The 22718-nt window shown below is 42.6% G+C and overlaps 1 pseudogene; it reads left to right on the top strand.

The window, feature by feature from the left end:
* The first annotated feature begins 345 nt into the window (after positions 1 to 345).
* LOC130139198 (UNC93-like protein 1) lies at positions 346 to 21953 on the top strand (annotated as a pseudogene).
* The last annotated feature ends 765 nt before the right edge of the window (positions 21954 to 22718 follow it).

Raw genomic sequence — 22718 nt, 5'->3', positions numbered from 1 at the left:
AACCAAAAGATGGAGGTCGAGTTAAATTCGAACTCGAGGCATTACGATTTCGGAGTGACGTCTAAATGACCTCGTCATCAACCTGTCACCCAGACCTTTTCTTTGTACTAGATTGCCAGCAGATTCGTTTGCCTACTCTTTTTTTTTTTTTGGGGGTCAAAGTTTGCCTGCTCTAATGAGTACAAAAATCCTGAACCAAGGGCACAGGTCCGCCCCATGCATGGATTCTTCCTCCAATCCAACGGGAATCCTTTCGCTAATATACTAATAAGCTCCGGAAAACCTGCTGCCATTTGCAATTTTAGCTTGACTCAAGACTCAGATTCAGACTCATGTTCTGTCGCTCGTTCCCACTTCTCTCCTTTCACCCCTCAAAACCTGGAAATTTTTCTCACTCAATCTCGTCTTTCCTGGAACCCCATCTCCCCAAAGTCCCTCATTTCTCACACCCTCCATCGAAAACAGATCTTTTTTCGAAATGTGTGACATGGGTCTCGAGGGCAATCTTGATCAAGAATCGGCCACGCCACCGAAGAAGTCCCTCTTCAGGTACAACTCCCCCCTCGTCCAAGTTGGCCTCATCGGGCTGGTCTGCTTCTGCTGCCCCGGCATGTACAACGCCCTCTCCGGCATGGGCGGCGGCGGCCAGGTGGACCCCACGGCGGCGAATAACGTGTGTTGAGCATCAGAGATGCGGCAATAACTTGATTTGATGGAAGAAATTTATGAAGGTGAAACAATCGCAACTAGCACAAAGAAAAGAAGATGATAGATAGAATTTTCTGATTCAATATATTTCACTCTCATAAAAAAAATTACAAGACTCCTCTATTTAAAGAAAAGTTACGTGACCCTTATCTTTCCTAAAATATAACTAGAAAGAATATCTCACAATATCTCATCTTATCTCTTAATATCTAACCATATCTCTTAATATCTCACCATATATCTAAAAAAACAATTATTTCACCTAAAAACACAAAAAATCAAAATATGGAAATACGAATAGACTCAAAAAAGAAAGAAGTACTAACAAATTTGGTTTAATTTCTAACACTCCCCCTTAAACCAAATTCTCTTCCATCGATCATTCCAAGCAGGCTCTTGAACTTTCGAAAAGTATCGATCTTGAGAGGTTTAGTAAAAATATCTGCTACTTGATCTCCGGTCTTCACATGCAATACTTCAACTTCATTCTCTTTAACCTGTTCTCGGATGAAGTGATATCGAACATCGATATGTTTATTTCGTTAATGAAAAACTGGATTTTTCGCCAAAGCAATAGCAGAAACATTATCAACAAAAATCTCCGTTGCTTTCTTCTGCTCCATAAGAATATCTTTGAGTAGTCTTCTCAACCATATTGCATGACAAATACATGAAGATGCAGCTACATATTCAGCTTCACATGTCGACAGAGTAACACTTGGTTGCTTCTTTGATGACTGTCGCGACCTAAATTTTCTTAGGCTAATGGATTATTAAGACTAAGCTTAACTCGGGCCCTCCCAAGCCCTACCAATTCGCAACTTAGGATTTAAGTTTTTAACATGCAAAAGTTTTCATGCTTGGAGTCGCCACTAATCTATTTGTGGTAGGTCGATTAGAAACCTAAATAAAACATAGGGAGATATGTTTTATTTCTACGAACCAGATATTCTAAACTCGGGGACTTGGTTACGCTAGATCTAGTCTAACGCCCTTTCGGTACCTTTTCTTTTCAAAAATATTTATGCAGATAGTCTGGATCCATTTTATTACCTAATCACTAACATGTGAGATGTTCATGCGGGTGCGCAAATCACCAATTTAACACCCAAGAAAGCAGTAAATAATAGCGGGATAACATACCTTAAAGCCACACAAGCATCTGCATTGTTGGTAGAAAATCACATAGACAATCCTAATATGATTTCTAATTAACAAAGCAAGGTACTCAAGGTGTTCATTAGGGTTTGCGCTTTATTAAAATGCAAACCAACCTATATGCAATGACGTGCAAAAAATGACATGCGATTAATGCAACCTAGCATGCGAACTATATGACATGCGACGACGTGACCTAATTCTAATGACGGACAAATGATTTATTTTTGAATGAATTTCGGAATTAAAAAAAATGCCTAAATTAACATGCAATCTATTCTAAAAAAGGATAATTTAATCTATCCTAAAGTGACTTCTTTTTGATATTTTTATGAAAATTTGAAATCAAGAATTACCCTAAAATGAATCATCGAGATTAGGATAATATCTAAATTAAACTAGGAAATAAATTACTCTAATTCCTAATTTAAATTAAAAAGTCATCCTATCAACTTATTCAAAGAAAGTTATTCTAAACCTATCCTAAACATGCATCATTATCTTCTAATAAGATCAATTCAAATCTTAACTAATCTTTTTTTGGAATTTTCTTTTTAAAGGAAATAAATCAAACAGACAGATAACCACCACGATCAAAACCAATCCAAGCGATCCGCAAGATTTGTTTTTGTAACGACCCGGTTCGACGAAGGCGGGGAGTGGTCGCCGGGGCCAGAGGGCCTGGACAAGGAGCGGCTCCTGGTAGGCTTCTAGGATGGCGAGGGGGGGCATGTCTCTTGTCCCACATCGCTTAGGGGGGAGTCCTGAGCTAGTTTATAAGGCTTGGGTTCTCTATTCTGTGTAACGCGTTTCACACGAGCTTCCGCTGCGTGCTGAGAACAAAGCCTTGAGGGGAAGGGCCAGAGAGCGCCCCAAAGAGGACAATATTGGGCTTGGGGGAGGAAGGGCCAGAGAGCGCCTCTGCCCAATACAACGCGTTTTAAAACCGTGAGGGTCAGTGGGCCCAAAGCGGACAATATTACACAGTGTAGACCCCGGGTTGTTACAAATGGTATCAGAGCCGACTCCCGACCGCGTGTGGGGCCACAGCGAGGACGCTGTGCTCGAAGGAGCGGAGAATGTAACGACCCGGTCCGACGAGGGCGGGGAGTGGTCGCCGGGGCCAGAGGGCTTGGACAAGGAGCGGCTCCTGGCAGGCTTCTAGGATGGTAAGGGGGGCATGTCTCTTGTCCCACATCGCTTAGGGGGGGGAGTCCTGAGCTAGTTTATAAGGCTTGGGTTCTCTATTCTGTGTAACGCGTTTCACACGAGCTTCCGCTGCGTGCTGAGAACAAAGCCTTGAGGGGAAGGGCCAGAGAGCGCCCCAAAGAAGACAATATTGGGCTTGGGAGAGGAAGGGCCAGAGAGCGCCTCTGCCCAAGACAACGAGTTTTAAAGCCGTGAGGGTCAGTGGGCCCAAAGCGGACAATATTACACAGTGTAGACCCCGGGTCCTTACAGTTTTATTATCTTTGAATTAGGGAAACGATATAAACCGGCGATCATATCCATGTGGTTATGGATATTGATGGAAGGCTATTCGTTTGAATTTGGGAACAAAATAAAATCTACTATCGTATCCAAATAGTTATGGACAGGATAAAGATTTTGCGTGCCACCGAGTATCGTATCTCATGGTTGAGATCGGATAGTCGTCCCGACACGTTGTTAAGTTAGGAAATTCCTAACTTAGTGTATTTTTTTGGAATCTTGCGAATATGCCATGCATCATTCAAATATATCTACTAACCAACCAAAGACAACAAAATCACTCAAATTAGGAATTTAAATATTTGAAACGATATCAAATAAAGTTTCTTACCTAATTTACGGATAACTTCCAAATTCGAGCTTGATGCCGGATCGGGTTTACGGATCACGAGACGGCCGACTGTGGCGGACCGGCAGCAGTAGCGGCGGTGCACGCGGTGGTGCTCCCGGTCAATCGAGGCGGCGGTGGAGGACTCGCAGCAACTATTGGACACTCGTGCTCGAAGAGGATTCACGGCAATGATTGTCGATCTTGGACCACGATGGACGCCTAAAAACTTTCAATCCCAAGGATCGCACCTGCACTCACCGAACGCTCTTACACATAATCTCTACACAATTTTTTACCACTCGTGTTCCTCTTGCTTGTAAATGATCCAAGTGCACCACTCCAGAATTCTTTCACCACTTCACTCACGAATCACACCTTCTCCGCGTACGCGAGCGTTAAACACGTAGAAAAGTTTGGATGATGAGGTCTCGGGACTCGCCGCAGGGAGCGTCGCCAATGTTGGTGTGAGGACTGGATACTTCGGAAGTGGTCTGGAAGCAGCGGGGACCGCCAATTACTTGTTAATCACCCGCCGGGAAACTTGATGTTGCTGGTCTGCAGGGACTCGGCTGGTTGGTGCAGGGAAGGCTCAAATCAGCAGCTTCTCATCTCGACAGCCTCGTCGCAGTCGTTGTCGGATAGAGACTTGTGGTGTAGCTGTTTCGCAGGATGAAGCAACGAGGCTGTGCGGGTCTCTAAGATGAAGAACCGGCGTGGAAGAGAGTTCGTTGATGCCGGATTCACCGTGGAGAATTGCTTTGACTTTGCAGAACGTGTGTATGGTGAGACAGCAGCTCGATGGTGCACCTACGTGGAAGGAAGCTCCCTCTCTCTTTTCATGTATAATTGTTGCATTGTCTCCTCCCTAACCACTTCTTTCTCGTCTTTTGAATAATGGCCGTGTGTTTCAATGTGTGGCCTCCCCTGCTCTCCGAAATTGTGTTCTCCGAAAATTATGAGAGCCCCCCCTCTGATTATGACGCATAACGACATATTTATATCGCAACCCTAGATTAATTAACCGGGCTTCCTAGTCCTAATGGGCTTAGACTTAGGCTTTATAATTTAATTTTATTTTAATTCCAAATGGGCTAAATTAATTCGGGCTGATTTAAGCTCAAATTAAAACAACCAAAGCCTTTTAGACTTGTGAATTTTGGCCCCCAATCCCTTGTGTGAACCGAGTGCTCGAGCTCGATTTACGCGATGAATTTTCAGCTTTCTCGCCACCGCTGGTCCGATGCGAAATGCAACTAACCTATATTAACTTAAACTATATGCTACGCAATTTTAATATTTTTGTTTAGGGGTTAAAATTTAATCCCTAATTTTCTATGCAAATTATCATTAAAAGGTCGATCGAAATTTAGGTATCAACAGCCGCCCCTCTTTGAAGGTGAGCTCGAAGAGGTTGCATTCAAAGACTAAATGATGCCTAAATTTTGACCATGAAAATGCAATGAATGTTATTTTTGGTGGGAGTATTAATCCCGTTTTTGGAATGTAATATGTCATGATGGATGCTGGCGTAAAATAGAAAACATACCTGGAGTTACTCACCTAACTTGAGTGGTGAAGTAATTTGAGGCATTGCCATGATTCTTGAGATTGTTTGGCAAATGTTTGGACTCTATCCCAAAGGTATTGCCTGATGAAGGCTGATGAACTCCGGTGACCTGCAATTCAGTCAAGACAAGCGAAGAAAGCTCGACGTATCCAGTTATCATCTGGGGTTCTCGAGAGAAAAATTTAGCAAAATGGAAAATGTTCCGACCTTTACAAACTACCTATACATCGCCATAGGTATTCGTAAAGATTTGGCCGCTGCACCTAATTATCATCGTAGGTGCGACACGGGGGAACTTTTCGAGATCAGGAGGATATTCCGATCTTTACGAGATACCTATACATCGCCATAGGTATTCGTAAAGATTTGGCCGCTTCACCTATACCTTCCTCATAGGTGAGCCGCAGGGGAACATCTGGGATTGGGAGAACATTCCGACTTTTACGAGATGCCTATACATCGCCATAGGCACTTGTAAAGATTTGGCCGCTGCGCCTATACCTTCCTCATAGGTGTGTCACAGGGGAATCTTATGAGATTGGGAGAATATTCCGACCTTTACGAGATACCTATACATCGCCATAGGCACTTGTAAAGATTTGGCCGCTGCACCTAGTTATCGTCGTAGGTGCGACACGGGTGAACTTTCCGAGATTAGGAGAATATTTCAACCTTTACGAAATACCTATACCTTCCTCATAGGTACTCGTAAAGATTTGGCCGCTGCACCTAGTTATCGTCGGAGGTGCGACACGGGAGAATCTTCCCAAAATTGTGAGAATATTCCGACCTTTATGAAATACCTATACCTTCCTCATAGGTACTCGTAAAGATTTAGCCGCTGCACCTAGTTATTGTCATAGGTGCGACACGGGAGAATCTTCCCGAGATTGTGTGAAAAGTGTGCCTAACAAAATATCTAGTTATCATCTAAGATATTTGAAAGGACTTGATTGATAAATATATGGATATCGTCGCAGGTACCTAACGATTGGCTGAACCAGGGGCTAGCCCGAATGTTCAGGGGTTCCTTGACAAAGTACCTGGATATCATCAGAGGTACTTGAAAAGGCTTGATCAATAGATGCCTAGATATCGTCAGAGGCATCTAGAGATCGCAACAAAATGATCAAATATGGGACCTGACAATTACTCAAACAGGTTAGGGATACCTGGATAGTCACAGCCATCCAAGGGATAGAGATATACTTACCTGGTGATATCTCCGACTCTTGAGGGCGTGTCTCCTGTTGGACACGATTTTAGGCAACATGTAATATGCATTCATGGACAATCAAGAACACATATACTCATACACTATAAATTCAACTGGTTTTCATGCATGACGGTTTTTTCAAATCAGCATTACTAAATTTCACTGGGGAAAATCATGATAAGACAATCCGAACTCACAAGTGGGTGTCTTGAAAATGTCAAATGAGGGACTTCCGGTCTAAAGGGCTTTCACTCACTTTCATCAAAAAGCGGCTAATTTATGAGAATCACTCCATCTCACCTTCATCATGTGGACAAGGGTCCGAGTATTCTCGCAAGCGGTACGACCTTACCAATCTGAGAGGTCTTTGTTAGGACCGTAACGTGGGCTTGGTCAATGGCTTAGCAAAAGGGGACTCTTTGAGTCAAGGTTATTGAAAGAACAATACTCCGCAATTGTATACGGATTTACAAGTCAAGAACCCTGCAAAATGAGATAGAAATGGACTTGCTCGCACTTCTTCGAGCTAAGCTTATAAACATCTGAAACTCTACGTTAGTTCAAGTGCCATAATCTGAAGAGACTTTGCAAGGGACGTAACGTAGGCTAGGCTCATGGGTTAAGAAATGAATGGATCATAAGGCTAAAAAATGTGTATAAATAGGGTGAGAGTTGGTGATCATCTCAGCATTGTCACCAGTCTTCTTCTTCATCCTCAGGCATTGTCATTTCAATAAATGCTTCATTGGGCTTGAATTCACCACTTTTATAAATTTGTAGGACTATGACTATCCCACTGGAGATGATTTTGACACACCTATTTTTTCATTGGGCATCGGCCTTGCTTTTACCAGGCACACTGCTTTTTCTTGCCCTTGTTTTTTGTGACACTTGACATACGTTGTTTACAATGTAAACATTGGCCAACCATACTCTGACTGAATGACTCGCCATTTGGACTTTCAAGGATTTCTGTCTTCTATCGACACTCCGGATATGCTGCTTAGACAGTGATGGCTTTTACCTTACCCCAGTGTGGGGGATGATCACCAACTGGGTTTAAGAAACGAATTTGCAGGCTCAATTGGGCTTAGCAAAGGATAAAGTGTGTATAGGATAGAGAAAGAAATGCTTTTCGTCATCCTAAGGCACTTGAACTTCGCGTGAATTCATCTGAAAAAGCAACACTTGAAGATTGATGCAAGTGAAAGCAGGACAATCTCTATTCATTTTTCACCTTATAACGATGACTTACCTCCAGTTTGCCCCGATGTGGGGTGGTTCTTGACATGGGTAATTTGAAAGAATTTCTCCAAGTGTTTAGGCTCAAAGTGGCGAAACAATGGATAACTTCTGGTGTTTGGGATAGAGAAATGAACCGCCTTTCATCACTTCGGTTGCCGTACCTTTTGCGAGATAACCCTTTACCTTACCGACATGGAATTTTTCTTCACTCAACTCACTGGAGATTAGTGTATGAAACCGTATATGGGGTGTGTTTTGCCTTTCTTCATCCCTATGCACCTCATTCAACACATTTAATTCATTCCACATGAGTTATCGGATTGTCCAAATAGATTCCCCCTTTTGAAATCAATGATGCAGACTGACAAAATGATCAAGTAGAATTTAAAGTAAATGTACACATTCCATCTTTAAATTGATTGAAAGCATTTATTCATAAGTGAAATGTTTGTGACTCAGAGTATAAACCAGACATTTGAAAACTTTTGCCGCAAAAATGTTAGATCCTATCAGGGATAATACATCCTCACAGCATCAGAATTAACAGGAGTAGAAAACTCACGACCATCCACTTCTGCGAGAATCAGAGCACCTCCAGGAAGCACCTTTTTGACCACATATGGGCCGATGTAGTTTGGGGCAAATTTACCCCTAGGAACAGGAAAGATTGGCAGTACCTTCCTTAGGACTAGATCATTTACCTCGAAGTGTCTTTGACGCACTTTTTGGTTGAAAGACTTACCTACTCATGCGGCAACTGGATCGGGCGTTTCGTCTCACTCTCAGGGGGATTTGCCCCTCTCTTCACTTCTCTGGTTTCTCCGGAATCACTCAGGTTAACGGTGACAGTTTGGTCTGATGTGAGGACTTTGGGCCTTTCATGACGCTCTAGATCGCGCTGAATATCTGAGGAATCGTCGAGTTCATCGGTGTCATTGGGATCAAGCTCGGCTGCACATAATTCATTAGATTGGACCGTTCCCATACCCTCACGTGTCACAAGATTGCCCCTGAAACATAAAGTAGGGGATTTAGAAGGACAAACAGGGCTAAACGGTGTATTTTTTATTTCTTTTTTGATTTTTTTTTGACTTTTTTCGAAATTCTTTTCAAAAAAGTTTTAACACGAGGAAGCATGAAGAAGCCCAGGCCTCAGAATTCTCCTTGGACTATATTTTTTTTTATCGGTTGGATATCATCACCGAGTTGGTTTGATGTACCTCAACATGCCCTAAAAAATGAAAACAACTTGTAATTTCATTGATTATCACCAAATGAATTACATTTATTGAATGGAAATTGCACCAATCGAGTTCTAGAAATGAAAAATCCTAAAAAGCAGCTCCCGAGACGTGGCAAGTCCTCAAAAGTAGTAAAAAATTCCCACGCAGGGGAGTGTGCGAAAAACTAAAGGTTTTACTCTTGTGGCCCAGTGCCCATTCCCTCCAACGGTCCTTCCTTGATAGCTCCAATGAGTATGTTATTGAACAGGGCAGTGATTCCCTCTATCTCATCATCAGGATCTTCTGTCACTGGAGGTGTTGGATCATCCATACCTCCCCATCCATCGGGGACAATATCACGCGGGTCAATATAGAAGCTCGGGGAAGCCGAGTATTTCACGTAGTAGTCGAACTTTCCGCTCGGTTGCCCCAGGGTGTCGATCACCTCCTTCTCTTCATGTATCGTTCTTGCAGGACTCGGGGGTGTGGTCCGGATGTTTGGAACTATGAGAAGATCGTCTCGGCCTTGGCAGAGCCACGAAGCACGGAATGTGAATGCCCCAGTATCTAAGAGGTCCTGAACCTTGTGCTTTAGAACATAGCAGTCATCAGTGGAGTGACCGACTTCTCCCAGGTGATAGTCACACTTTTTGGATGGGTCGTAGTTGGAGAACCGCTCAGGATTAGGCCGCTTCGGCTCAATGGAAAGCAAGCCCTTTTCCCGGAGGATCGTCAATACTTGGGATAGAGACCCGGGGAGAGGAGTGAATTGACTTCTAGCACCTTATCGTCGATTAGAGAATGGGTGCTCGGTGGGCTATCTTGACATCCAGGGAGTAGTCGTGCTTTGCTTTGCTGGGGGCGCGATGTTGGAACGAGTGGATCCCGATTACCTTGTTCATGCTTTACGAACTTTGGACGCAAGGTGCTCAACTCCCTAGGATCAGGAGACTCAATAGTACTGCCAGGTACGACTGCTTTATCATTCGAGTCGGTGCTGAAGGGCTTCGTTTGAATCATCACCCTTGGCCCTTGAGGAAAGGGACGGGTCATGGTGAGTTGTTTCAAGCAGTCCGACAGATGCGCCGTTTGCCTCGAGAGTTGTTGGAGAATGACAGAGGCTTGCTTCAGGTCCTTCTCGATATTAGCGAGGCGATTCGGCACTTCACTCTGAGCACTTTCTCTCATGGCCAGGCGGGAACGGCCGGTGGTCGACGATTTGTAATCACTTAGCTTGAGAATCAACTTCCTCGCGGTGGTGGCTCACAGCTAGGGGCATTTCGGCTTGGCGGCTGGCCGACGTATGGGGCTCTGAGAAACAAAGACAAGGACGGCGTTTATGCAGAGAGGCCACAGTCGCCGGGAGAATGGCAAGTGGTGGATGGAGCTGCGGTTTGTGTTGGGCGGTGAGCTCACGGTGGCGAAGGAGCAACAATGAAGGAACTTGGCAAGGTTGCCCCTTGGTGAGGCTCGAGCGATGGATCGATAACTGTGGATGATCCGTAGTCACCTGATTCAAGAGAAATGAACCAAATAAGCACATGGTCAAGACAAGGTTGGTCCATGACACATTTTCTAGTCTTTTTTTTTTTTTGGTAACCGAGGTGTCCGGGCCAGCTTGCGCGCACCTCGACTATTCCTCGGGGGAGACTAGCACAGCAACCCACCGCCATGGCCCCCCACTTAAATCACAAGTGCTCAGCTGGGGAATCGAACTTGGGACCAGTGCGTCTAACCACACAATCCCAAGTACGCCCTAACTAACTGAGCTACCCATGGGTGGGTCGCTTTCTAGTCTTTTTCATTCTTCGTTTATTCATAAAAATACTCGTATATGAACAAGACTTTATGGAAAAGTGATCTAGGCAAAAAAATAAAAACAACACCGTAGACGCAACCTAGGAAATAGAAGCACAAAAATTCCTAATCATAAAACTAGGAAAAACTAAAATTGAGACTCCCTAGAAACTGAAAACGAATTCTCTAAAGCTCTTTTTTTTTTTACGCCATTTTTCTTCTTCTTTTTTTTTGTAAGAAGAAAAAACAACGGCAAACTTCTTAGGGAAATAATTACCTATGACACATCCAGGAAAATGAAGACATAAATTGAAAATAAATTCTCTAAAAAAGCTTTCTTAAAAAAAAGGACTCAATGATTATTACTTTTAAATTAAAACCTACCTAGACCTGTCATGGACCGACCAAAAAAAATACGAGAAAATAAGTAAAATGCAAGATAAAGGTTCAGAAGACTTAGTTCACCTAGTAGGACCATGGCAACCACATAGACATGCGCATGAAATGTGAGGTTCGATTTCTATCTAGACTCTGGCTTGCAAAGTGGAGGCGCGAGGATTACCGGGCTAAACCAGTCATGGTAGTGGTTAGGCCGAGGTTCCCCTGACTCCGGCTTAGTCAAGGAGCCGACCTGGGTTGCAAAGGGTGCAACCGTGGTGGGAACTCAATGACACCGTGAAACAACTTTCGGGACCAAGGAGGGCGACCCATACCAGACAGGTGTGGTTGGGGTGTCCGCTGTCTCAGTACCATCCTAAACCTGTGCCGCCCAGGTTCGGCAGCGGGTAGTGTGTGCGGTGTAGTGTAAATGCAAGATATGCACAGCAAGTTATATCATATAGCGCTTCGTGCATAAGATAAACCATACATTCAAACACCTCCCTGCAAAACAAGGGTTAACAATCACGCCTCCCCTTATACCTCCAATTCTGCAAAAACATTTAACACCTAAAATGTTAGGGACATACCTGGGATCCTCGCTACCAAACAAAAATATTTTTTGAAAAGAAAAACTGGCTTAAGTCCACTAAGAGTTTTAACTCAATTCCCCAGCGGAGTCGCCAAGCTGTCGCGACCTAAATTTTCTTAGGCTAATGGATTATTAAGACTAAGCTTAACTCGGTCCCTCCCAAGCCCTACCAATTCGCAACTTAGGGTTTAAGTTTTTAACATGCAAAAGTTTTCATGCTTGGAGTCGCCACTAATCTATTTGTGGTAGGTCGATTAGAAACCTAAATAAAACATAGGGAGATATGTTTTATTCCTACGAACCAGATATTCTAAGCTCAGGGACTTGGTTACGTTAGATCTAGTCTAACGCCCTTTCGGTACCTTTACTTTTCAAAAATATTTATGCAGGCAGTCTGGATCCATTTTATTACCTAATCACTAACATGTGATATGTTCATGCGGGTGCGCAAACCACCAATTTAACACCCAAGAAAGCAGTAAATAAATAGCGGGATAACATACCTTAAAGCCACGCAAGCATCTGCATTGTTAGTAGAAAATCACACAGACAATCCTAATATGATTTTTAATTAACAAAGCAAGGTACTCAAGGTGTTCATTAGGGTTTGCGCTTTGTTAAAATGCAAACTAACCTATATGCAATGACGTGCAAAAAATGACATGCGATTAATGCAACCTAGCATGCGAACTATATGACATGCGACGACGTGACCTAATTCTAATGACAGACAAATGATTTATTTTTGAATGAATTTCGGAATTAAAAAAAATGCCTAAATTAACATGCAATCTATTCTAAAAAAGGATAATTTAATCTATCCTAAAGTGACTTCTTTTTGGTATTTTTATGAAAATTCGAAATCAAGAATTACCCTAAAATGAACTATCGAGATTAGGATAATATCTAAATTAAACTAGTAGCATGCGAACTATATGACATGCGACGACGTGACCTAATTCTAATGACAGCCAAATGATTTATTTTTGAATGAATTTCGGAATTAAAAAAAATGCCTAAATTAACATGCAATCTATTTTAAAAAAGGATAATTTAATCTATCCTAAAGTGACTTCTTTTTGGTATTTTTATGAAAATTCGAAATCAAGAATTACCCTAAAATGAACTATCGAGATTAGGATAATATCTAAATTAAACTAGGAAATAAATTACTCTAATTCCTAATTTAAATTAAAAAGTCATCCTATCGACTTATTCAAAGAAAGTTATTCTAAACCTATCCTAAACATGCATCATTATCTTTTAATAAGATCAATTCAAATCCTAACTAATCTTTTTTTGGAATTTTCTTTTTAAAGGAAATAAATCAAACAGACAGATAACCACCACGATCAAAACCAATCCAAGCGATCCGCAAGATTTGTTTTGTTATCTTTGAATTAGGGAAACGATATAAACCGGCGATCATATCCATGTGGTTAGGGATATTGATGGAAGGCTATTCGTTTGAATTTGGGAACAAAATAAAATCTACTATCGTATCCAAATAGTTATGGACAGGATAAAGATTTTTCGTGCCACCGAGTATCGTATTTCATGGTTGAGATCGGATAGTCGTCCCGACACGTTGTTGAGTTAGGAATTTCCTAACTTAGTGTATTTTTGTGGAATCTTGCGAATATGCCATGCATCATTCAAATATATCTACTAACCAACCAAAGACAACAAAATCACTCAAATTAGGAATTTAAATATTTGAAAGGATATCGGATAAAGTTTCTTACCTAATTTACGGATAACTTCCAAATTCGAGCTTGATGCCGGATCGGGTTTACGGATCACGAGACGGCCGACTGTGGCGGACCAGCAGCAGTAGCGGCGGTGCACGCGGTGGTGCTCCGGTCAATCGAGGGCAGCGGTGGAGGACTCGCAGCAACTATTGGACACTCGTGCTCGAAGAGGATTCACGGCAATGATTGTCGATCTTGGACCACGATGGACGCCAGAAAAAACTTTCAATCCCAAGGACTGCACCTGCACTCACTGAACGCTCTTACACATAATCTCTACACAATTTTTTACCACTCGTGTTCCTCTTGCTTGTAAATGATCCAAGTGCACCACTCCAGAATTCTTTCACCACTTCACTCACGAATCACACCTTCTCCGCGTACGCGAGCGTTAAACACGTAGAAAAGTTTGGATGATGAGGTCTCGGGACTCGCCGCAGGGAGCGTCGCCAATGTTGGTGTGAGGACTGGATACTTCGGAAGTGGTCCGGAAGCAGCGGGGACCGCCAATTACTTGTTAATCACCCGCCGGGAAACTTGATGTTGCTGGTCTGCAGGGACTCGGCTGGTTGGTGCAGGGAAGGCTCAAATCAGCAGCTTCTCATCTCGACAGCCTCGTCGCAGTCGTTGTCGGATAGAGACTTGTGGTGTAGCTGTTTCGCAGGATGAAGCAACGAGGCTGTGCGGGTCTCTAAGATGAAGAACCGGCGTGGAAGAGAGTTCGTTGATGCCGGATTCACCGTGGAGAATTGCTTTGACTTTGCAGAACGTGTGTATGGTGAGACAGCAGCTCGATGGTGCACCTACGTGGAAGGAAGCTCCCTCTCTCTTTTCATGTATAATTGTTGCATTGTCTCCTCCCTAACCACTTCTTTCTCGTCTTTTGAATAATGGCCGTGTGTTTCAATGTGTGGCCTCCCCTGCTCTCCGAAATTGTGTTCTCCGAAAATTATGAGAGCCCCCCTCTGATTATGACGCATAACGACATATTTATATCGCAACCCTAGATTAATTAACCGGGCTTCCTAGTCCTAATGGGCTTAGACTTAGGCTTTATAATTTAATTTTATTTTAATTCCAAATGGGCTAAATTAATTCGGGCTGATTTAAGCTCAAATTAAAATAACCAAAGCTTTTTAGACTTGTGAATTTTGGCCCCCAATCCCTTGAGTGAGCCGAGTGCTCGAGCTCGATTTACGCGATGAATTTTCAGCTTTCTCGCCACCGCCGGTCCGATGCGGAATGCAACTAACCTATATGAACTTAAACTATATGCTACGCAATTTTAATATTTTTGTTTAGGGGTTAAAATTTAATCCCTAATTTTCTATGCAAATTATCATTAAAAGGTCGATCGAAATTTAGGTGTCAACAATGACCACGTGAAAGCAGTGTCGCACAAGAAAAATACAAATCCCGTGGTGCTTTTTCGATCGTCGATATCTCCACCATAATCACTATCCGAATAAGCTCTAAGTTTGAAAGATTCAGAGCAATAATAGTGTAAGCCATGAGAAATAGTACCTTTGATGTACCGAAGTATTCTCTTTGCAGCTTTAAGATGAGATGATTTCGGCTTCTCCATGTATCGACTCACAATTCCAACACTATACATAATATCCGATCCCGTGCATGTCAAGTATCTCAAACTCCCAATCAAGCTTCTATAATATGTCGAATCAACATCGGCACCATCATCAAACTTCGAAAGCTTGGTTCCGCACTCCATTGGTGTATTGACCGTCATATAGTTCTTCATGTTGAATTTTTCAAGGATATTTTTTGCATATCGTTTTTGGGAAATAAAAATCCCATCGGCACTTTGCTTCACTTCGATACCAAGGAAATAATTCATGAGACCATTATCGGTCATCTCAAATTCTTTCACCATCGATGCCTTAAAAGCATCAATCATCGCCGTATTATTTCCTGTAAAAACAACATCATCAACATATAAACAGGCGAGCAGAATATCACCTTTTTCTTGCTTCAAATAGAGTGCATGCTCGTATGGACATTGAGAGAATTCATTCGCCTTGAAATATGCATCAATTCTGGAATTCCATGCTCTCGATACTTGTTTAAGCCCATATAGAGCTTTCTTCAACCTTAGCACTTTGTCTTCATGACCTTTCACAACAAACCCCTTGGGTTGTTCGACATAAATTTCTTCTTCAAGGATGCCATTCAAGAATGCTTATTTGACATCCATTTGATAAATCCGCCAATTATTTTGAGCAGCAATGGAAATAATCAATCTAATCGTTTCCATGCAGATGATAGGGGCAAAAACTTCATCATAGTCGATTCCGGCTTTTGCTTGTACCCCTTCGCGACTAATCTAGCTTTGTACCTTGTCACTTCACCTTTCTCATTCTTCTTGGTCTTGTACACCCATTTAACACCAATCGATTTCTTGTCCTTCGGAAGATCAACAAGCTCCCATGTTTGATTTTTCTCGATGGCTTCAATTTCTTCGTTCATGGCTTTTTTCCACTTTTCTTCTTTAGCCGCATCATCATAAGCAAGTGGTTCATAATCTACAAGAAGACATATAAGACGAAGCTCTTCGGTAGCTTCGTAAATTTCAGACAATCTTCTCGATCTTAGCACTAGCGGTTCATCGACACTATTTGAAGAGGATGGTGTTGATGAACTTGAAGAAGATGTTGGAGAAGAAGGTGAAGGTTGATCCTTCAACTCCGTTTGATTGGAATCACCACGAACATTCGCTTCTTCTTTTAGATTTTCTTCCCACATTCCATCTTCATCGAACTTGACATCTCTACTTACATACACTTTCAAAGTATTAGGGTCAAATAATCGATAGGCTTTGGATGATGAGTCATACCCGATAAAGATGAGCTTTTTGCTCTTGTTTTCAAATTTCGATCTTTTTTGGTCCGGGACATGAGCATAGGCAATGCTCCCGAAAATTCTCAAGTGCGAAACACTTGGTGTTCTCCTAGTCCATGCCTCTTGTGGAGTTACGCCTTCAAGTCCATATGTGGGACATCTATTTTGAAGATAGACGGCACGCGAAACAGCATTAGCCCAAAGTTCCTTGGACAAATTTTTGCTCTTCAACATGCTTCGAACCATATCAAGAATGGTTCTATTTTTCCGTTCAGCCACACCGTTTTGTTGAGGAGAATACGGGGCCGTCAAGAAATGCCGAATGCCATGATTTTCACAGAATTTGTTGAATATGGCTGAGGTGAATTCTCCACCACGATCAGTCCTCAAAGCCTTGATAAAATAGCCGCTTTCCTTTTCAGCCAGGTTCTTGAATTGTTTGAAAGTATCAAACACTTCTGTCTTTTCTTTCAAAAAATACACCCAAGTTTTCTGAGTAAAATCATTAATAAAAGTAACAAAATATCGATGATTACCATATGAGTGAGGATTGATCGGGCCACACAAATCAGAATGAATCAACTCAAGCGGCTTCTTCGCTCGATAAGTCGCCTCATTCGGAAAGCTAGTTCTGGAATGCTTGCCGATAACACACCCTTCACATAATTGATCGGGATAATCAATATGTGGTAAGCCATAAACCATCTTCTTGCGAGAAAGCAAATTGAGTCCGCCAAAATTGAGATGGCCGAACCTCAAATGCCACAACCATGAAGGATCATCTACGCACGCCTTTAGACATCGAGACATCTCACTCTTTATATTAAGAATAAACATCCTGTTCTTCGATATCTTCACATTTGTAATCAGTTTATTATTTCGATCTCTCAACATAAGATTATGATCTCTCATATGAACAGTATAACCTTTCTCCAGAAGTTGTCCCAAACTCAAGATATTGCTTGATATTTTTGGAACATAATAAACATTGGTAATAAACTGACGTGCACCATTCTTTAAGCGAATCAAAATTGTACATTTTCCTTCAACAAGAATTTTAGAGTTATCACCGAATGAGACAGTCCCTTTAATTATCTCATCTAACTCGGCAAACATCTCCTTTCTCCCGTACATGTGATTGCTTGTGCCGGTATCCAAATACCACGTATCGCTTTGACCTTCTTCATATTCTTTGAATGCCAATAAGAGAACTTGATCAGCATCATTCACCAAGTTCGCCTTTTCGTCTGCTCTGCTACTTTCTTTGTTCTAGCAGTTAGAAGCATAATGGCCAAGTTTATTGCAATGATAACATCGGATTTTAGATTTATCATACCATTAGCTTATCGAGTTCTTTCCTCTTCCATGAATGCCTCTTTGGTACTGGTATCCTCCATCACTTCGAGCAGGATCTCCTCTACTTCGTCCATGACCTCTTCCTAGAAAGTGACCGCGGCCACGACCTCGATCACGATCTTGATTTGTCCCGCGATTTTGTACGGGATCTCTTCTTTGCTTTTTCTCATCTTGAATGGTCAATTGCGTTTGGAGAACTTCCTCCACCAGTTCAATCTTTTTCTTTCTAAACCTTTCTTCATGGGCTTGTAATGAACCCATAAGTTCATCGACCGTCATGACATCCAAGTCTTTGGATTCTTCAATTGCAACCGCAATATGATCATACTTCTTGTCTAAGGACCGAAGTATTTTCTCAACAACACGAACATTGGAAACGTCTTCTCCATTTCTTTTCATCTGATTAACAATTGCCAAAATTCTCGTGAAATAATCAGCAATCGATTCAGATTCTTTTATATAAATTACCTCGAATTCGCCTCTCAAGGTTTGAAGGCGAATCTTCTGAACTTTCTGAACTCCTTGATGTGTGTTTTGAAGAATCCCTCATGCCTCTTTAGCGGTGGTGGCGTTCGAAACTTTTTCGCACATGGAATCATCTAACACTTGATAGATGATCGACAGGGCATATTGATCTTTCGTTCGAACCTTCTCCAAGGCATTCCTCTGGTTTTGGTTCAACGTGGCTTCATCCTCTGGCTCATCATAGCCAGTGTTAACAAGTTCTCACACACCGTAGGCGCCGAGTAGAGCTTTCATTCTAACAGTCCAGTTACCATAATTTTCTTTGGTAAGACGAGGGTATTAAAGAAGAAGCTGATTGTTCGTTGAGGCCATGATCACGAACTGTAAGCTCTGATACCAATTTGTTGAGCGTCAGAGACGCGGCAACAACTTGATTTGATGGAAGAAATTTATGAAGGAGAAATAATCGCAACTCGCACAAAGAAAAGAAGATGATAGATAGAATTTTCTGACTCAATATATTTCACTCAGATTTCACTCTCATAAAAAAAATTACAAGACTCCCCTATTTAAAGAAAAGTTACGTGACCCTTATATTTCCTAAAATATAACTAGAAAGAATATCTCACAATATCTCATTTTATCTCTTAATATCTAACCATATCTCTTAATATCTCACTATATATCTGAAAAAACAATTATTTCACCTAAAAACACAAAAAATCAAAATATGAAAATACGAATAGATTCAAAAAAGAAATAAATACAAACAAATTTGGTTTAATTTCTAGCAACGTGAACACCGCCCTCTACGCCACCTTTGCCATCTTCGGCATCCGGGGCGGCGGAGTCTATAACGTCCTTGGCCCTCGCTTGACTCTTGCCTTCGGTTGCAGCACTAATGCTCTCTATGCAGGCTCTTTCTGGTACTACAACCACTACCACCAACAGACCTTGGTCATCATTGCCGGCGCAATCCTTGGCATCGACGCGGGTTCCTGTGGGCCGGCCAAGGCGCCATCATGACCTCGTACCCTCCGCACGACCGAAAGGGCACTTACATCTCCCTGTTCTGGAGTATTTACAGTATGGGGGGCGTCATTGGTGGGTTGACCCCGTTTATCTTGAATTTCAACAGGAGTGAGGCTGGTTCTGTGAATGATGCAACCAATATTGGATTCACGTGTTTTATGACTGTTGGCGCACTTCTTTCCCTTGCTATCTTGCCGTCAAACAAGGTGATTCGCGACGACGGGACTAGTTGCACTAAGGTGGAGTACTCTAGCGTTTTGACTGAGGCGACCGAGATTCTCAAGCTGTTCCTCATCTGGAAGATGGTCTTGATTGCCCCGGCCACTAGGGCTGGCAACTTCCACTACAAAAAAACTGAATTTTTGCCATGAAAATTTGTGACGAAAAAATTTTCATCGCAAATTTGCGACAAATTTTCCAACGAAAAGTAAAATTCGTCGGAAATTAACGACGAAAAATTTTTCGTCGCAAAATTCGTTGGAAATTAGCGACGAAAAATTTTTCTTTGGAAATTTCCAACGAATTTTGCGACGAATTCAAAAAAACCCGGTATTGTTCGGCATTTTTTAAATTCATGGGAAAATTCGTTGGAAATTTCCAACGAATTTTCCCACGAATTTCAATTTTCCAGGCAATTATTTTAGTGTGTACAATTTTCGTTGCAAAATTCGTGGGAAATTCTCCTTCCTTATTCAACATTTTCGCGCTCATTATTCCAGCAACGATTCTCAATTTCCACATTCTCTCTCTCTCTCTCTCTCTCTCTCTCTCTCTCTCTCTCTCTCTCTCCGCGATCAACGCCTCCACCTGCTCCATCGCGTCCGCGTACTGGTCGGCGCACTCGCTGAGGCACTGCTCCACCGCCGGGCCCAAGCTCCCCCCGCCGCCGCCGAGCATCCGGCCGATGAAGGGGGTGGTGTCCGTCGCGTTCGCGGCGGCGAGGCCGAGTGCGACCGCCGTGAGCCAGGCCCTCACCATGGCGGGCGAGCTCGAGCTCGCCCAGATCTGGGCGAGTTCTGGGCGACCTCGAGCTCGTCGGCCATGGCGAGGGCCGAGCTCGCCATGGCCGGCGAGCTCGAGGTCGCCCAGAACTCGGCCAAATCTGGACGACCTTGAGCTCGCCCAGAACGCTCGCCATGGCCGGCAAGCTCGAGGTCGCCCAGATCTGGGCGACCTTGAGCTCACCGGCGACGAGGCTAGCCCTCGCCGGTCATGGCGAGGGCCGAGCTCGCCATGGCCGGCGAGCTCGAGGTCGCCCAGATCTAGGCGAGCTCGAGCTCGCCCAGACCTGGGCGACCTTGGGCTCGTCGGCGACGAGGCTGGCCCTCGCCGGCGGCAAGGCTGGCCCTCGCCCGCACGATTTTTGTCACGACGAAACTAATTTTGCCACGATTTTTCGACCAAAAAAAAATTTCGTTGGATTTCCAAATTTTTCGTTGGAAAAAAGTTGTTTTTTTGTAATGTTTCCAACGAATTTAGCCACGAATTTTCCAACGAATTTTCCAACGAAAAAAATTTCGTTGCAAATTTCCAACGAAAATTGAAATTTTTCGTTGGAAAAATTTGCGACGAAGAATTACCGACAAATTTTTTTTCGTTGGAAAATTCGTTGGAAATTCGTTTTCCAACGAATTTTTCCCAATTTTTCGTTGGAAATTTCGTTGGAAAAAAGATGTTTTTTTGTAGTGTTCTTTTGCAGCTAGCAGTTTAATAATGTGAACGGGGTCTTGTTCAATTTGCGGACTAGAGAGCTGACCAAAGTGTTATACTGGGTGGCCCAGGTATTGGGGTCGATTGGAATCGGTTATGTCTTGGACTTCAGCTTTTTGAGTCGGAAGATGAGGGGTTACGTCGGGATTGGGATTGTTGCTTTGCTTGGGACTGCGGTTTGGGTGGGGGGGGGGGGGGGGGCGCGGGTGTGGTGGGGGTGTGGCCTTGCTAATCAGCTGAAGTACTCTCGCCACGACCTGCCTGAGAAGTTGGACTTTGAGGACTCCGGCTCCGATTATGCCAGGCCGTTCGTGTTGTGTCTCAGCTATGGATTGATTGATGGTCGCAATGTTCCGGACCTTGGTTTTTTGGTTCACTGGATGCTTAGCTGATGATTCTGAAAGTCTTAACAGCTAGTGTATAAGTTTCTCCACTATTGAGCAAGAGATTCTATTTTGGCATGTCGGCCTAGGAAATTTGGATTCTTCTTGATTAACACCAATTATAGGTCTAAAACTGAAACTGATATCTGGTCTTCAATATTCTGCAGGTACACTGGGTTCTACAAAGGAGTGCAGAGTGCGGGAGCGGCGGTTGCTTGGCAAATCGACACGCGCAAAGTCCCGTTCCTGTCGGAGCTTATCGTCAACTGGTCGCTTATGATGGTGTGCTATCCCTTGCTGCTGGTTCTCGTTAAGTTGGCCGTGAAGGACGCTAAGGAGGGTGAAGAGGGAGCTGAAAGGGAAGTTGCTCCATCTTTTGCTCAATAGGTGATAATGCAAACGTCGTCTGATCTTTCTTGTGATGCTTCTTTGTTGATGTCGGTCTTAGCAAGATAACCTGAAAACAATAAATTCTTTTGAGGGTTAATACCACAAAAATTTCAAATTGGTACGCCCGTGCCATATTTTTCTGAAATTAATCTTTATGTCACAAAAATTTCCAAACTAGTACATCTGCAACATATCTACCAAAATATTAGTGCTAAATTGGGGCGATATAAACGATATTAGTAGATTTTGGAAATGTGAGGGAGCTCTTCGAGCAAAGTTAGTACACCTAAGCAGATTTTACAATTTCAGTTCATTTTCTTTGGATTTGACTCCAAACGATGTGGTTTAGGAGACCCATTTATATTGAATTTCCACGTCGAATCCATGTCATACACCGATCATCTGAAGTTGTATGGCACATGTGTTTGCACGTTAGAAATTAAAATGGATTTTGAATGAAAGCTGACAAAGGGTAAATTTATCATTAGATGTACTGGTTTAGGATTTTTTGCGAGACTAAATTAGTTTGGGATACATGTATTATGAATGTATTAGTCTAAGATTTTTTGTGATCCGAATATTAGTTTAAGATAAATGTAGCACGAAGTGAAGCATTGGAGTTGTAATATTTGGCAGTTAACACAACAATTGTAGATGACCAGTACTATGTTACTTTTACAGGAGAAAAAGATATTAAAAGTGCAAAAACTTTCGTACGATCCTCACTTTAATGTCAAAACTTTTCGCCGAATCATTTAAATGCTCAATCGGAAAAACGATCACTTAAGTGCCTCCAGCAACAAATTCCGGCCAAAAGTCATACGTGTCATTTATAATTAGATATTAATGTCTATGTGGAATTTTTTTTTATAAATTACGTGACTATTTTAATAAAATGTTCATTCCAACGTGGCTTTTTCTAAAAAAATAATATCCAACGTGGAATTGATGGTCTCTCTTTCTTCTATCAACTTTGCTCTCTCTTCTCTTCCATTTGCGGCCATTATCACCAACCTTCACTCCTCCTCCCGCCGAAGCCCCGTTACAGCGACGGACTCGCCAGCGCTGC

The sequence above is a fragment of the Syzygium oleosum genome, unplaced genomic scaffold (assembly GCF_021117445.2).
Source record: "Syzygium oleosum isolate NSW1041296 unplaced genomic scaffold, Sole_v2.1 Sole_v2.10, whole genome shotgun sequence".
NCBI classification, from domain to species: Eukaryota; Viridiplantae; Streptophyta; class Magnoliopsida; order Myrtales; family Myrtaceae; genus Syzygium; species Syzygium oleosum.
Note: the sequence above shows the minus strand (reverse complement) of the source record. Positions and strands in the feature narration are given on the sequence as shown.